The sequence below is a fragment of the Ahaetulla prasina genome, chromosome 15, assembly GCF_028640845.1.
Source record: "Ahaetulla prasina isolate Xishuangbanna chromosome 15, ASM2864084v1, whole genome shotgun sequence".
In the NCBI taxonomy this organism is placed as follows: domain Eukaryota; kingdom Metazoa; phylum Chordata; class Lepidosauria; order Squamata; family Colubridae; genus Ahaetulla; species Ahaetulla prasina.
The window spans coordinates 14,972,237-14,987,338 of NC_080553.1; the positions used below are offsets into that span (position 1 = coordinate 14,972,237).

A 15,102-nucleotide genomic window follows, 5' to 3' on the forward strand; every position below is an offset into this window, starting at 1 on the left:
TTGGCCGTGTTGCCAAGATGGGAATTGTCGCATCTGTGGCACCTGCTTTCATGGACCATTAGCGTTCGGCAAAAGGGATTTTCCTGCCTGCTTTCCGAAGCTGGTGAGTGAAGGAGCGGAGAATTTTAATGACATTCCGACGGGTAGAATCTGGCGCATAGTTCTCCCATCCAATGGGGAGGTTGAAATAGCTTCTCTTATTTTGGTGTCACATGTCTCAGCGGATGGCTCACATCTCTCTCTCTCTCTCTCTGTGTTGAACCTCACAACCCAAAAGCCTTTTGTATTTCCTTTTTCTTTTTCCCCCCGGTGAATTCAAATAGTCATCCGACGCCACGCAGAAGTCACTGCTCAAGCGCACTTTTCAGCCGCGTGCGGAAACTCAACACAGATACAATCTGCTTAACAGATGCAAAGACAGAAAACAACAACTTTAATCTCATATATACCAGCCTATCTGAGATGAAAGATAGGGATTTCTTAAAAACACCCTTCTTTTATACCCTGATTATATCCTCACTTAGAAAACCGTAGAAATGGCGGTGGACTTTAGGAGAAACCCTTCCATATTTCCACCTCTCACAATACTAGACAACACAGTATCAACAGTAGAAACCTTTAAACTTTTAGGTTCTATCATATCGCAAGATCTAAAATGGACAGCTAACATCAAAAACATCATCAAAAAAGGACAACAAAGAATGTTCTTTCTGCGCCAACTCAGTAAGCTCAAACTGCCCAAGGAGCTGCTGATCCAGTTCTACAGAGGAATGATTGAGTCTGTCATTTGCACCTCTATAACTGTCTGGTTCGGTTCTGCAACCCAACAAGACAGACACAGACTTCAGAGGATCATTAGAACTGCAGAAAAAACAATGGCTACCAACCTGCCTTCCACTGAGGACCCGTATACTGCATGAGTCAAAAAGAGGGCTGTGAAAATATCTACAGAGGCCTCGCATCCTGGAGGCTATGCTTTGTCTATTTATATCTCTTTTTTGTCCCAATTTTTTTTTTATGTGTCCATGTCCAGAATGGTTGCAGGAACTGGGTATGTCTAGTTTAATGAAAAGAAGGACTAGGGGAGACATGATAGCAGTCTTCCAATATCTCAGGGGCTGCCACAAAGAAGAGGGAGTCAAGCTATTCTCCAAAGCACCTGAAGGCAGGACAAGAAGCAATGGGTGGAAACTAAACAAGGAGAGGAGCAACTTAGAACTAAGGAGAAATTTCCTGACAGTTAGAACAGTTAATCAGTGGAACAACTTGCCTGCAGAAGTTGTGAATGCTTCAACACTGGAAATTTTTAAGAAAATGTTGGAGAGCCATTTGTCTGAAATGGTGTAGGGTTTCCTGCCTGGGCAGGGGGTTGGACTAGAAGACCTCCAAGGTCCCTTCCAACTCTGCTGTTATTATGTTATGTTATGTTATGTTATGTTATGTTATGTTATGTCTATGTCTATACTGTTACTTGTTTCCTTATACTTGTTGACAAATAAATAAATAAATAAATAAGATCTTTCTGTATCTTAAGCCTAGCTTTCTGGTCTACCATCCAAAAGAATATGGGCACCTCAAAATAATAAACCCAGGCAGGCAGTCAAATTGATATGTGCAATTATTTCTTCCCTGCAGATCATAATGTAAAAGACTTTGAAAGAGCAGATACTTTAATGAAGTCTTTTATTCCGATTTTGTGTCTTCAGCCACATGGTGACTCGGCGGGTCAGGAATTGCTACTCCCTCCCCCTTCCTTTCCCATGACTTCATCTGAGATTCTTGTCAGAGGGAAAGTGAATTCCAGCAGTACCTGGGGCAGGTGAGTGAGATCCTTCGGGCCGTGGGATTGGATGATGTCATACCGGTTTTAGCAGTGCTTTTGCATCATGCCTAAGGAGCTGGGAATTTCCCATATTTTGTCATGAGCTGTTTCCCAATGGGGCGATGAGGATGCTATCCATTCAGTCGTGTCCGGCTCTTGGCAATTCTAGGAGCCAAGTCTCTTCCCATCTTCTGATTCTTGCATGCCTTCTTTTGAATTTTTCCAAGGCTCTGGCTGATGTTAGCTTTGATGACGATTTTGCAATGGGATGCCCAGCCCGCCTCGAATTGGGAGGGTTGGCTTGAAGGATCAGGATCCTTAAGAAGATAGAATGTAGAATAACAAGAGTCGGAAGGGACCTTGGAGGTCTTCAAGTCCTTCAAGAAAGCCGGTGGGGGTCCATTCCCCCAACGTCCTTGGAGGACACATCGCATTTTACCAGTTCTGCTGATCTGTAAGGGCAACGATTCAGACTTAATGGCAATTGTGCTTCAGTTGCTTTAGTTTGGCCAAGATCTTCAACCACAAAGCTGCTGTTGTAGCACCTTTTCTGACTCACAAACTGGATTAGTAGGCTATTAAAAGATAGAAAGATATAAAGGTAAAGGTTCCCCTCGCACATACGTGCTGGTCGTTCCTGACTCTAGGGGGCAGTGCTCATCTCTGTTTCAAAGCCGAAGAGCCAGCGCAGTCCGAAGACGTCTCCGTGGTCAGGTGGCCTGCATGACTCAACCGCCAAAGGCGCATGGAACACTGTTACCTTCCCACCACAGGTGGACCCTATTTTTGTACCTGCATTTTTTACGTGCTTTCGAACTGCTAGGTTGGCAGAAGCTGGGAAAAGTCACGGGAGCTCACCCTGTTACGCGGCAGCACTCGGGATTCGAACTGCCTAGATAGATAGATAGATAGATAGATAGATAGATAGATAGATAGATGGATGGATGGATGGATGGATGGATGGATGGATGGATGGATGGATGGATGGACGGACGGACGGATGGATGGATGGATAGATAGAGAGATAGATATATAGAGATAGAGATAAATAGACAGATAGACAGATAGACAGAGAGATAGATAGATAGATAGATAGATAGATAGATAGATAGATAGATAGATAGATAGATAGATAGATATAGATAGAGATAGATAGATAGATAGATAGATAGATAGATAGATAGATAGATAGATAGATAGATAGATAGATAAATAGACAGATAGACAGACAGACAGATAGATAGATAGATAGATAGATAGATAGATAGATAGATAGATAGATAGATAGATAGATAGATAGATAGATAGATATAGAGATAAATAGACAGATAGACAGACAGACAGATAGATAGATAGATAGATAGATAGATAGATAGATAGATAGATAGATAGATAGATAGATAGATAGATAGAGATAGATAGATAGATAGATATAAATAGACAGATAGACAGACAGAGATAGATAGATAGATAGATAGATAGATAGATAGATAGATAGATAGATAGATATAGATAGATATAGATAGATAGATAGATAGATAGATAGATAGATAGATAGATAGATAGATATAGAGAATAATAGACAGATAGACAGACAGATAGATAGATAGATAGATAGATAGATAGATAGATAGATAGATATAAATAGACAGATAGACAGACAGACAGATAGATAGATAGATTAACAGAGTTGTAAGGGATCTTGTAGGTCATCTAGTCCAACCCCCTGTCCAAGCAGGAGACCCTACACCCATGATGATGAATTTATGCCATGCGTGCCACGGGTGCAACGCGTAGCCATATCTGCGGGCCCGCAAACCATTGCCCTAGCTCAGCTTCAGTGCGCATTTGCATGCTGGCCAGCTCATTTTTGGCTGGCCCGGCCCACGCGGCTTGCATGGAGGCTCTGGGAGAGCGTTTTCCGCCTCCAGAGGCCTTCCGGGGGAGCATGGGGGAGGCCGTTTTCACCAGTGGTGGGTTGCTACCAGTTCGCACCAGATCGGGTGAACCGGTAGCAGCGGCGGTGGGAGGCCCGGGGTGCTTCTGAGCATGCGCAGAAGTGCCATGCGCTGGCGAACCAGTAGCGACAGGATTTGGAACCCGCCCCTGGTTTTCACCCTTAGAGAGTTCAGAAAAATAAGGACCACCTTTGGTGGGAAGGGAACAGCATTCCGTGCGCCTTTGGCGTTGAGTCCTGCCGGCCACATGACCACGGAGACGTTTTCGGACAGCGCTGGCTCTTCGGGCTTTGAAACGGAGATGAGCACCGCCCCCTAGAGTCAGGAATGACTAGCACTTATGTGCGAGGGGAAACTTTACCTTGACTTACCTGTAGTTCTTTTCTTACTTTGAGTAAGATGAGGAATATTTGTGGTTGGGGGATCAAGGATGCTTACACAACCGAGACCCAAGCAATTTCTGCAGCTTGCACGCCACCACCTGACGTCAGATTGTTCCTCTCCTTCTCGGCTTGACCTGGAGAAGACCGAGAGACCACGGTTCTCTTTTTTCCCACCTCTCACGTGGACATGTCCTGATCGCGGAAGAAAGGCAGCTGTGCTCAGCAGAAGAAGCAAAACACTGCAGATTGAGGGCCGAGTGAGCATTTCCAGCTGATGTTACATTTCCGTGGGTAGACAAAACAATACGTCTAAGGGAGCAGATGGTTGCACTCAGAGGAAGAGATGGGTAAGGAATGTTGTGGCTCTCCCGGCCACACCAGGCTTGTGTTTATGTTGTAAGAGTGGGGGGGGGGGGAAGGAAAAGAGAGCATAACGAATTTTTGAGAATGCTTATTAAAAAAAAATTTGGAATACAGGGCTGCAGCTCCTTCGATGCAACCCACTTACATTATTTTTCAGAGTATAAAGACGCACCTTTGTTCACCAAAAAAGAGAGTGAAAACCTGGGTGCGTCTTATATGCCGAATGTAGCCCCGCCCAGCTTCTCAAATAGAGGCTGAAAAAAAGCATCTGATACGAAGCTTCAGAAAAAAGCCCCCAAACATAGCTTCAGAAAAACAGCCTCCAAACAGAGCTTCAGAAAAAAAGCACCCGAACTGAGCTTCACAAAAAAGCCTCCAAACAGAGCTTCAGAAAAGAAGCCTCCAAACAGAGCTTCACAAAAAAAGCCTCCAAACATAGCTTCAGAAAAAAAGCACCCGAACTGAGCTTCAGAAAAGAAGCCCACAAACAGAGTTTCAGAGGCTTTTTTTTTTTTTTGAAGCTGTTTTGGAGGCTTTCAGAGGCAGGAAAAAAAAGTTTTTTCTGAAACAGAGTTTCAGAAGTTTCAGAGGCAAAAAAAAAGGAAAGAAAACCAAAAACCAAAAACAAGGCACAGAACTGACAACCAACCAACCTGTTGCTAAAATTCACCTCTGGGAACAGCTGATTGGGGGTATTCCAGGAGGCCGATCCACCTGCCAATCAGCTTTTTTCTTATTTTCCTCCCCAAAAACTAAGGTGTGTCTTATACTCCGAAAAATACCGTAATGCACATGAACAGTTGTTAGGGAAATCTCAGAATGTAGACCAGCGTTTGGCAAGGTGAAGAGGGGTAGAATGGAATGGAATGGAATGGGATGGGATGGGATGGGATGGGATGGGATGGGACGGGACGGGACGGGACGGGACGGGACGGGATGGGACGGGACGGGATGGGATGGGATGGAATAGAGTGGAATGGAATGGAACGGAATAGAACAGAGTAGAGTAGAGTACAGTAGAGTAGAATAGAAAAAAGAATGAATAGAATAGAATAGAATAGAATAGAATAGAATAGAATAGAATAGAATAGAATAAGAATGAATAGCATAGCATAGCATAGCATAGCATAGCATAGCATAGCATAGCATAGCATAGCATAGCATAGCATAGCATGACATGGCATGGCATGGAATGGAAGGGAATGGAATGGAATAGAAGGAGGGAAGAAGGAAGTAGATTAGAATAAAAATGAATAAAATAGAATAGAATAGAACAGAATAAGAAAGAATAGAATAGAATAGAATAGAATAGAACAGAATAAAGAATGAATAGAATAGAATAGAATAGAATAGAATAGAATAGAATAGAATAGAATAAGAATGAATAAAATAGACTAGAACAGAATAAGAAAGAATAGAATAGAATAGAATAGAATAGAATAGAATAGAATAGAATAGAATAGAATAGGATTAGAATAAGAATGAGTAAAATAGAATAGAACAGAATAAGAAAGAATAGAATAAAATAGAAAAGAAATTGGAATAAATAGAGAACAGAATAGAATAGAAATTGGAATAAATAGAGAATAGAATAGCATAGAACAGAACAGTGAAGGATAGGATAGAAGGAATGGAATAAGAATGGGAATAGTAGAATAGAATAGAATAGAATAGAATAGAATAGAATAGAATAGAATAGAATAGAATAGAATTCTTTATTGGCCAAGTGTGATTGGACACACAAGGAATTTGTCTTTGGTGCATAAGCTCTCTCAGTGTTAACAAGAAATAAGCAAGTCAACAGATAAACCTGACGCATGCTTTATCAGTCAACCCATCATGCGAAGCCATGCGTGCTTCATTTGCAGAAAACAGGACACTAGATGAACACGGCTAGGCTTGGTTACTGGGTTCGGGGGTTTTAATGTGTTGCATGAGAAAATCGGAGCTGGCTGGCTTTATCTCAATCCTATCAACGGCATCACAACTTTCTGACGCCAAATAGTTGTTATCGCTTAGCAAAGCTAGAGAAGGCCGGAACCAAAAAAACAAAACAAAAAAACCCACCTCCCATATCTGTCGGAAGCCGCAAAGCATCCATCATCCGATCGCGCGCCCGGTTTTCGTTTTGTCAGGTTTAATCTGATCAAATGTCTAATCCTATCAGGCCATGATCTTCTGCTCCTCAGAGAGCCCTGGCCCTTCGATCACCATATATGGGGCTAGGCAATGGGAGCTGGTTGGAGAAGACGCTGTCCATTCAAAGAGCCGGCGAGTTGGGTTTTGAGACCGCGAGTCGGTTAGGAAGGGTCTCGTCCATGCGAATACTTTGGGGGGGGGGAGAAATGCCTGGAACCCGTGTGTTGATAAGTAATAATTCTGCACTGACTCCTCCCCCAGGGGTGAGGATTCAAGTCATTTAACAACCGGTTCTCTGCCCTCATGATTTCTTCCAACAACCAGTTTGCCAAACTGCTCAGTTAACAGTTAACAACCGGTTCTCCCGAAGTGGTGCCAACTGGCTGAATCCCACCGCTGCCCTCCCCCGCAAAAAAAGAGGTCTAAGGAAGTGTTTCCTAGCAAGGGATTTTATGTTTAAAGGTCATTCTTGTTCTTGTGGACTTTGTAGGAGGAGCGTCTTGTCAGCCTCTGACAGCCCCAGATTATGAAGAGTCGGCAAGCGGCTTTTCTGAATCTTAATTTTTTTTTTAGTAAATGTCAGGTTTTTGTGAGCAGCTGTGTTCACTTAAGCCTATGCCTTTTAGTAATGTTTAGTTATGAGGGGAGGGTTTTTTTGGTGCGCTCTGAGCTTGGTTGTTTTCTTGCAGACGTTTCATGACCCAACTAGGTAACATCATCAGTGCCAGAAGGTAGAGGAAAGGGAGGGGGAGGAGGAGGAGAAGGGGGGGGGAGGAGGAGCAGGAGGGGGAGGAGGACTGTGGGCTCCTTGATCCTCTCTGAGCTTGATGGTTTTCTTGCCGATGTTTCATTAACCTACTAGGTAACTTCATCAGTGCTAGAAGGTAGAGGAGGAGGAGGGGGAGGAGGAGGGAGGGGAGGAGGAGGAGAAGGACTTTGGGGTCTTTGGTGCTCTCTGAGCTTGGTAGTTTTCTCTTGTCCAGAATGGTATAGGATCTCCTGCCATAAGCTAAGGGTTGGACTAGAAAACCTCCAAGATCCCTTCCAAACTCTGTTGTAAGAAGGTTGCAAAAAATGGGAAGCAAATGAATCACAGAACAACAAAAGTGTAAAGGAAGACAACCATTATATTCTCTCTCTGTCAATCCAGGTTTTCTTTTAATTTATTTATTTTTTATTTATTTGAATTTATATCCCGCCCTTCTCCGAAGACTCAGGGCGGCTTACAATGTGTTAAGCAATAGTCTTCATCCATTTGTATATTATATTTACATTCCCTATATTCCCAAAGGAGTTGCACGAACCCTAAATGCGCTTCTCTAGGTTCGTTTCTTCCCCATCTGTAATATCTTCTGATTCCAACCCCCCCAAAGAAAAAAAAGTAGGGTGACTTAAGATTTTCAGCTGGGCTGGGGGGGGGGGGGACACGGGACAACCTTGCTGGCTTCTCCATACCTGCAGAGGTTGCTTTCTTGGTGCCCAAATCAGAAAGCCACAAAGCAAGGCCTTCCTGGCTTGGTGTTGGCCAGCTTTAAAAAAACCTTCAGCAGCGCCAGCTGATGACCCAGCAACCTTCGCTTCCTTCTCGAGTGTTTTTCTGACTGTAGTTTTCTTTCCATCTCATTTTTCCCTCTTCCCTCGTTCTTCTCCTCCCTTCTGCACACAGAAGGGAAATTGCAGAACGTATTAAAGAGCAATAAATATGCCAAGGTAACAAAAAGGCAACTCTGCTCTATGCAGGGTTTGGGAAACAAATTTCCGGTTGGCCATGATTTGCAAGGGGGAAAGAAATAAAAGGAGGAGGAGGTGGTGGCGTGCCAAGAAACCGGAGGCGAAATTTTCAGTGGCTGATATCCAGAGTCAAGAAAGGCGCTGGGAATTAAAGGATAGAGCCCAGGGTGGTTTGTGTGTGTGTGTGTGGTGTGTGTATAGAGGAGTCCAAAAAGTCAAAGATGGTGGAGTTAAGCCTCGCCCTTTGGAAATGTGTGAATTCTTTTATAACTCCCCCTACACATTGTGGACACACCTGGAGAGACAAGTGGGATTGGTTGGCTAGATTTGGTGAACAATTCATGGAATTTAAGCTGAAATGAGAAAAAGGGGAAGGGGAAGGGAAAGGAAAGGAAGGGAAGGGAAGGGAAGGGAAGGGAAGGGAAGGAAAGGAAAGGAAAGGAAAGGAAAGGAAAGGAAAGGAAAGGAAAGGAAAGGAAAGGAAAGGAAAGGAAAGGAAAGGAAAGGAAAGGAAAGGAAGGGAAGGGAAAGGAAGGGAAGGGAAGGGAAGGGAAGGGAAGGGAAGGGAAGGGAAGGGAAGGGAAGGAAGAGGGAAAGAGAGAGAAAAAAGAGGGACAAAAAGAAAGAAGATGGAGAGAGAGGGAGAGAAAGGCAGGGAGGGAGGGAGGAAGGAAGGAAGGAAGGAAGGAAGGAGAAAAAGACAGAAAGAAAGAGAGAAAGATAAAGAAGGAAGGTGAAAAAGATAGCTAGAAAGACAAAGGAAGGAGAAAAAGGAAAGAAGAAAAGGAAGAAGGAAGGAAAGAAGGAAAGAAAGAAGGAAGGAAAGAAAGAAAGAAAAGAAAGAAAGGAAGAATGAAAAGAAAGAAAGAAAATTTTCTAGGTTTGATCTACAGACTCTGGGTCTTTTGCAGATGAGTCATTCCACAACAAAGCATGACCTCAGCTTCCGAAGGGGAGGAGGAGAACCAAGTGAGTAATGGGGCAAGAAGTATCTTTTCCCCTCCGGTGACCCTTGCAACTTTCCTCTACTTAGCCAAGACCAACCTGGCACGGGGCACCTCTGGCTGGGCAGGGAGTGTGGAAGGCAGGAGGAAGGGGGCAGCCTCCTCCATCCTGGGCCCTCGAAAGGGGATCTCATCATCCCACCCACAACTTTCACACACACCCCCACCGTATCGCTGCTCTTTAACCAAACAGGAGGGCTGTTTTCTCCCAAAGCGAGATCACATTTTTTGCTACCGATTCGGCAAACTGGTAGCATTTTTTTATACTACCGGTTCGGGCGAACCGGCCCGAACCGGTAGCATTTCACCCCTGGATTACCCTCCCCAAATTCGCCTGAGCTCATTTTTTCCCCACTGGCAATTTCCCAGGGGCAAAATGAGCCTGGATTAAGACAAGGCCGAATTTTAACCAGATAAGGGCATTAGCAGCGGAGCGCAGAAATAAGGACGTCAAAAGTTCGAATGGTACATTCTACAAGGTTCTTTGCGCCATGTAGCAAAAAAAAAAACCCCCAAAAAAACGACCCAGCTCTTTGGCTAGAAAAAAATATGAATTGCTGGAGGCGTTCTTGATATCCAACCATTGCATCAGAGGCCGCTTGGGCTCACGATGAAAGCTTTGAAGCCTGAGGTTTCCAAGAGCAGAACGCCTGGAAGGAGGCGCCAAGTTTTTTCAGTTTCTTCCTTGTTGAAGAAATAGTTGTGCAGTGGGTTTAGCGTGTTTGGTTTATGGGTTAGCAATTTATAGGTTAGCAATTGGAGGTTTTAATGCACGAAGGCTGCATTGCAGTCCTAGAGACAGATTAGATTAGATTAGATTAGATTAGATTAGATTAGATTAGATTAGATTAGATTAGAGACAGATGTGGTGGTCTTTGTCTTACGGCAGTAATGGAGCCTGCCCAATAGGGTTATAAGTTGTGACAGTCGTAAATTAAGTCTTCCCTTGTCCAACCCAATTTTTATGAGCTTTATTTTTTGTGGGGAGAGTGGTTCATTAAGCAAATGCCACAGTCTTTAAGCGAAGCCCTCGTTTGCTACGGATTTGCTCTTGCGGAGAATTGGAAGCAAACATAGCTTTGAAGCAAAAATGTCGTAAATTGCAGTTATGTGTCATGTGGCTGTGGATTATCCAGATTTACAGCCTTGGAAGGGACCTTGTGGGTCATCTAGTCCAACCCCCTACCCAAGCAGGACACCCTACACCAGGGGTCTCCAAACTTGGCAACTTTAAGACTTGTGGACTTAGAACTAAGGAGAAATTTCCTGATAGTTAGAACAATTAATAAGTGGAACGACTTGCCTGCAGAAGTTGTGAATGCTCCAACACTGGAAATTTTTAAGAAAATGTTGGATAACCATTTGTCTGAGATGGTGTAGGGTTTCCTGCCTGGGCAGGGGGTTGGACTAGAAGGCCTCCAAGGTCCCTTCCAACTCTGTTGTTATATATTATATATTATATTATCTTTTACATAACTCCCAGAATTCCCCAGCCAGCCATGCTAGCTGGGGAATTCTGGGAGTTGAAGTCCACAAGTCTTAAAGTCGCCAAGTTTGGAGATCCCTGCCCTACACCATCTCCGATAAATGGTAGTCCGGTCTCTTCTTGAAAGCCTCCAAGTGATGAAGTTCCCACAACTTCCGAAAGCAACTTCTGTTCCATGGGTGGATTGTTCTCACTGTCAGAAAAATTCCTTCCTTATTTCCAGGTTGAATTTCTCCTTGGTCAGTTTTCATCCAATATTCCTGGTCTGGCCTTTGGAAAATAGTTTTGACCCCACTCACTTCTAGCGCTGATGATGTTACCTAGTTGGGTAATGAAATGTCTGGAAGAAAACAACCCAGCTCAGAGAGCACCAGGTTTTCTGTCAGAAAAAAAATATATGAACTTATCATTTATGGTCTCGATGATAGATTGTCGAATAGGAGATACGCGGTAACCCTCGAGCAAGAGATAAATTTTATAATCGTACCTGTAATGGTTATGAAGAAAATGGGAAGCTGCTGTTTATTTTGGTACTTTTACCTTTTTTTCTTTGATTCCCTCCTTCCCTTTCTCTTTTTCTTACTCTATATTAATTCCCATTCGTTGTTTTTTTTTTAACTTTCTTTCTTAACAATTTTCGTAAAATTATATTTTTTTTTAAAAAAATGAAGAAGCAGAAATGCTGGCGGAGTGCTTTTAAGCATTGGCGTGAAATCCCGTTTGCATGCAAGGAACCTCTCCAGCGCTCCACCCTCCTTGGAACCCCTTTTTATGTATTTAATCTATTTATCCTCGTTTGGCCTTTCCTTGCTATCTGGGCTGGCCTTCCCCTGACCCCCTGATATAACTGGGTCCCTTTCGATGGGAGGGGAGGGGCCCTCCCCTCCCTCCCCTCCCTCCTTATCCTAGCTCATTGTTTCTCAGCCTTGGCAGCGTTGAGATGGGTGGACTTCAACACTCTGAATTCTGTTTTTCTCCAATAATCTCAATGCTCTGGAGGACGCCTTTCAGATTTTCCTTGGTGGTCTGAGCTGACTTTACTATTGGAACTCTCCGCTCCTCCTCCTCCTCCTTTCCTATATCCTTCCTTCCCTCCCTCCCTCTTTCCCTTCCATCCTTTCCTCTTCTTCCTTCCTTCCTTCCTTCCTTCCTTCCTTCCTTCCTTCCTTTCCCCTTCACCTTCCCCCTATGCCTCCCCTATCCCTACCTCTATCCCTCGCTCCTTCCCTTCCCTTCCCTCCCCTTTGCCATTCTCTTTCCTTCCCCATTCCCCCTTTCCTTTCCTTTCCTTCCCTTTCCTTCCCCATTCTCTCTTTCCTTTCCTTTCCTTTCCTTCCAAATTCCCTCTTTCCTTTCCTTTCCTTTCCCATTCTCTCTTTCCTTGCCTTTCTTTCCCTTTTGCTCTTTCCTTTCCTTTCCTTTCCTTCCCAATTCCCTCTTTCCTTTCCTTTCCTTTCCTTCCCTTTCTTTCCCTTTCCTTTCTTTCCCTTTCACCCTTTCCTTTCCTTTCCTTTCCTTCCCAATTCTCTCTTTCCTTTCCTTCCCTTTCCCATTCTCTCTTTCCTTGCCTTCCCTTTTTTATTTATTTATTTATTATTTATTTATTTGTCATAACAGCATACATAAGCATAAGCATGAAGTATCTATACAACATAAGTATATATATATGAGTATAAGCATATAATAACTATATAAATTGTATATAATGAAAGGAAACAGTAGGACAGGAACGGTAGGCATGTTTGTGCTCTTATGCACGCCCCTTACAGACCTCTTAGGAATGGGGTGAGGACAATAGTAGATAGTTTTTGGTTAAAGCTTTGGAGATTTTGGGAAGAGACCACAGAGTCAGGTAGTGGGTTCCAAGCATTAACAACTCTGTTACTGAAGTCATATTTTCTGCAATCAAGATTGGGGCGGGTAATATTAAGTTTAAATCTATTGTTTGCTCTTGTATTGTTGTGATTGAAGCTGAAGTAATCCTCAACAGGAAGGACATTGCAATAGATGATTCTATGAGTTAAACCTTCCACATTCCCACTCCCATTCCCCTCTATCCCTCCCTCCCTCCTAAAATGGTCTTCCAACTGCTTACCAGTGACCTTTCCTGCTTTTCTCTATCGCAGCAGGGAAGTGCCAGCCATCCCCTTGGGAATTTCCGGTGGGCTGTGACTCAGGGATCAAACGACTCTGACTCGACTTCAACTTTCAAGCCCGGACAAGTTCCCAGCAAAGTCAGCCAGATGTTTCCACCTGCGGCATAATTATTAATGAACAAAACAAATAATAATAATAATAATAAAAAAAGAGCCACTGCACAGGGGAAAGTCCAGCCTGCCCTCTTTATTTGGATAAATCTTCCTTAAACTGAGACCTTGCAGCTGCCTTAGCCACCTGTCTTCCCTGGCCAGCTTAGCTAATGAGAATTTGACTGCAATATGGATTTTAAAGCAGGGATCTCCAACAGCGCTGAAATTCAATTTTTTTTTTTAACCATAGGTTCCATGGGTGTGGCTTGGTGGGCGTGGTGTGGCTTGGTGGGCGTGGTGTGGCTTGGTGGGCGTGGCAGGGAAAGGATACTGCAAAATCCCCATTCTCTCCCCACTCCAGGGGAAGGATACTGCAAAATCTCCATTCTCTCCCCACTCCAGGGGAAGGATACTGCAAAATCTCCATTCTCTCCCCACTCCAGGGGAAGGATAATGCAAAATCCCCATTCCCTCCCCACTCCAGGGGAAGGATATTGCAAAATCTCCATTCTCTCCCCACTCCAGGGGAAGGATAATGCAAAATCTCCATTCCCACCCCACTCCAGGGGAAGGATACTGCAAAATCTCCATTCTCTCCCCACTCCAGGGGAAGGATAATGCAAAATCCCCATTCCCTCCCCACTCCAGGGGAAGGATATTGCAAAATCTCCATTCTCTCCCCACTCCAGGGGGAAGGATATTGCAAAATCTCCATTCCCACCCCACTCCAGGGGGAAGGATACTGCAAAATCTCCATTCCCACCCCAATCCAGGGGAAGGATACTGCAAAATCTCCATTCCCACCCCACTCTGGGGCCAGCCAGAGGTGGTATTTGACGGTTCTCTGAACTGCTCAAAATTTCTGCTACTGGTTCTCCAGAAGGTGTTAGAACCTGCTGAATTTCACTCGTGGTCTCCAACCTTGGCAACTTTAAGCCTGGCAGACTTCAACTTCCAGAATTCTGGGAGTTGAAGTCCGCCAGGCTTAAAGTTGCCAAGGTTGGAGACTCCTGCTTTAAAACACCGCTATCCCAATGAGGGGGGGGGGCTGAGCTTGAGAAAAACATCACCTCTCATACAGAACACAAGTTTTAGTTATTATCGTCATATATTTGTTGTGCGGTTACTAACACTTAAGTCAGTTGACATAAGGACTGGAAAACGAATGGGAACTTCAGCACGTCAGCTTGGCTATGCAGCCAAGGTTTTGAAAACATCTTCCAGCTGGGACTTTGACGAGAAGAGGCGGGTTAAATTAGGGGGAGAAACACAAAATGCTTCTTCAGGTCCCTTTGCAGTTTATGGGGACTGAGAATCTTGGAGAAGCGATAGTCTTGCAATCACAAGAAGACACATTACGTGATTGAGATCAGAACTTCTGTGGCTGAGGAAGATGTTTGGGAAATAAGTACAATTTTACCATATATTTTCCCCCACAGCTTTTAAGCAAATCACTACCATGTTTCTCAAAAAATAACGACTGGGTCTTATATTAATTTTTGCTCCAAAAGATGCATTAGGGCTTATTTTTTGGTTAGGTCTTATTTTGGGGGAAATACAGTACTAAATGCACCCCCATCTGGCTGACAATCTTAACTGGGGCTTATTTTGAGGGTAGCACTTATATTACAAGCGCCCTGAAAAATCATGCCAGGACTTATTTTCCGGTTGGGTCTTATTTTGGGGGAAAATACAGTACTAAATGCACCCATCTGGCTGACCATCTTAACTGGGGCTTATTTTGGGGGGTAGGGCTTATATTACGAGCGCCCTGAAAATATCATGTTAGGACTTGTTTTCCGGTTGGGTCTTATTTTCGGAGAAACGGGGTACGCATGGTCATTAAGTGAAGCCGACTTCCCCCATGGACTTGGCATGTCGGGAAAGCCACCTGGGAAGGCCACAAATGGGGAATCACACAAGATACTGCAACCGTTTGTAAATTCCTGCAGGTTGCCAAATGCCTA

General features: G+C 44.0%; 1 protein-coding gene and 1 long non-coding RNA gene across 5 annotated transcripts in view; one reads left to right on the forward strand and one right to left on the reverse strand.

Moving 5' to 3' along the window:
- The window catches only part of LIF (LIF interleukin 6 family cytokine), a 33,071-nt gene extending 20,024 nt beyond the window's left edge, over positions 1 to 13,047 (forward strand). Inside the window, exons 3-4 of one of the 2 annotated variants that reach the window (XR_009152233.1) lie at positions 1,636 to 1,819; positions 13,013 to 13,047. The gene's annotated coding sequence lies outside the window, so the exon portion shown is untranslated. Of the gene's footprint in view, positions 1 to 1,635; positions 2,017 to 13,012 lie in introns of those variants that run through there. The other variant, XR_009152232.1, reaches the window with a different exon arrangement.
- Positions 1 to 15,102, reverse strand: part of LOC131185844 (uncharacterized) — a 35,184-nt gene that overhangs the window by 19,484 nt on the left and 598 nt on the right. For 2 of the 3 annotated variants that reach the window (XR_009152236.1, XR_009152234.1), the window contains exon 2: positions 12,982 to 13,139. This is a non-coding gene — a long non-coding RNA (uncharacterized LOC131185844). Of the gene's footprint in view, positions 1 to 10,089; positions 11,266 to 12,981; positions 13,140 to 15,102 lie in introns of those variants that run through there. The other variant, XR_009152235.1, reaches the window with a different exon arrangement.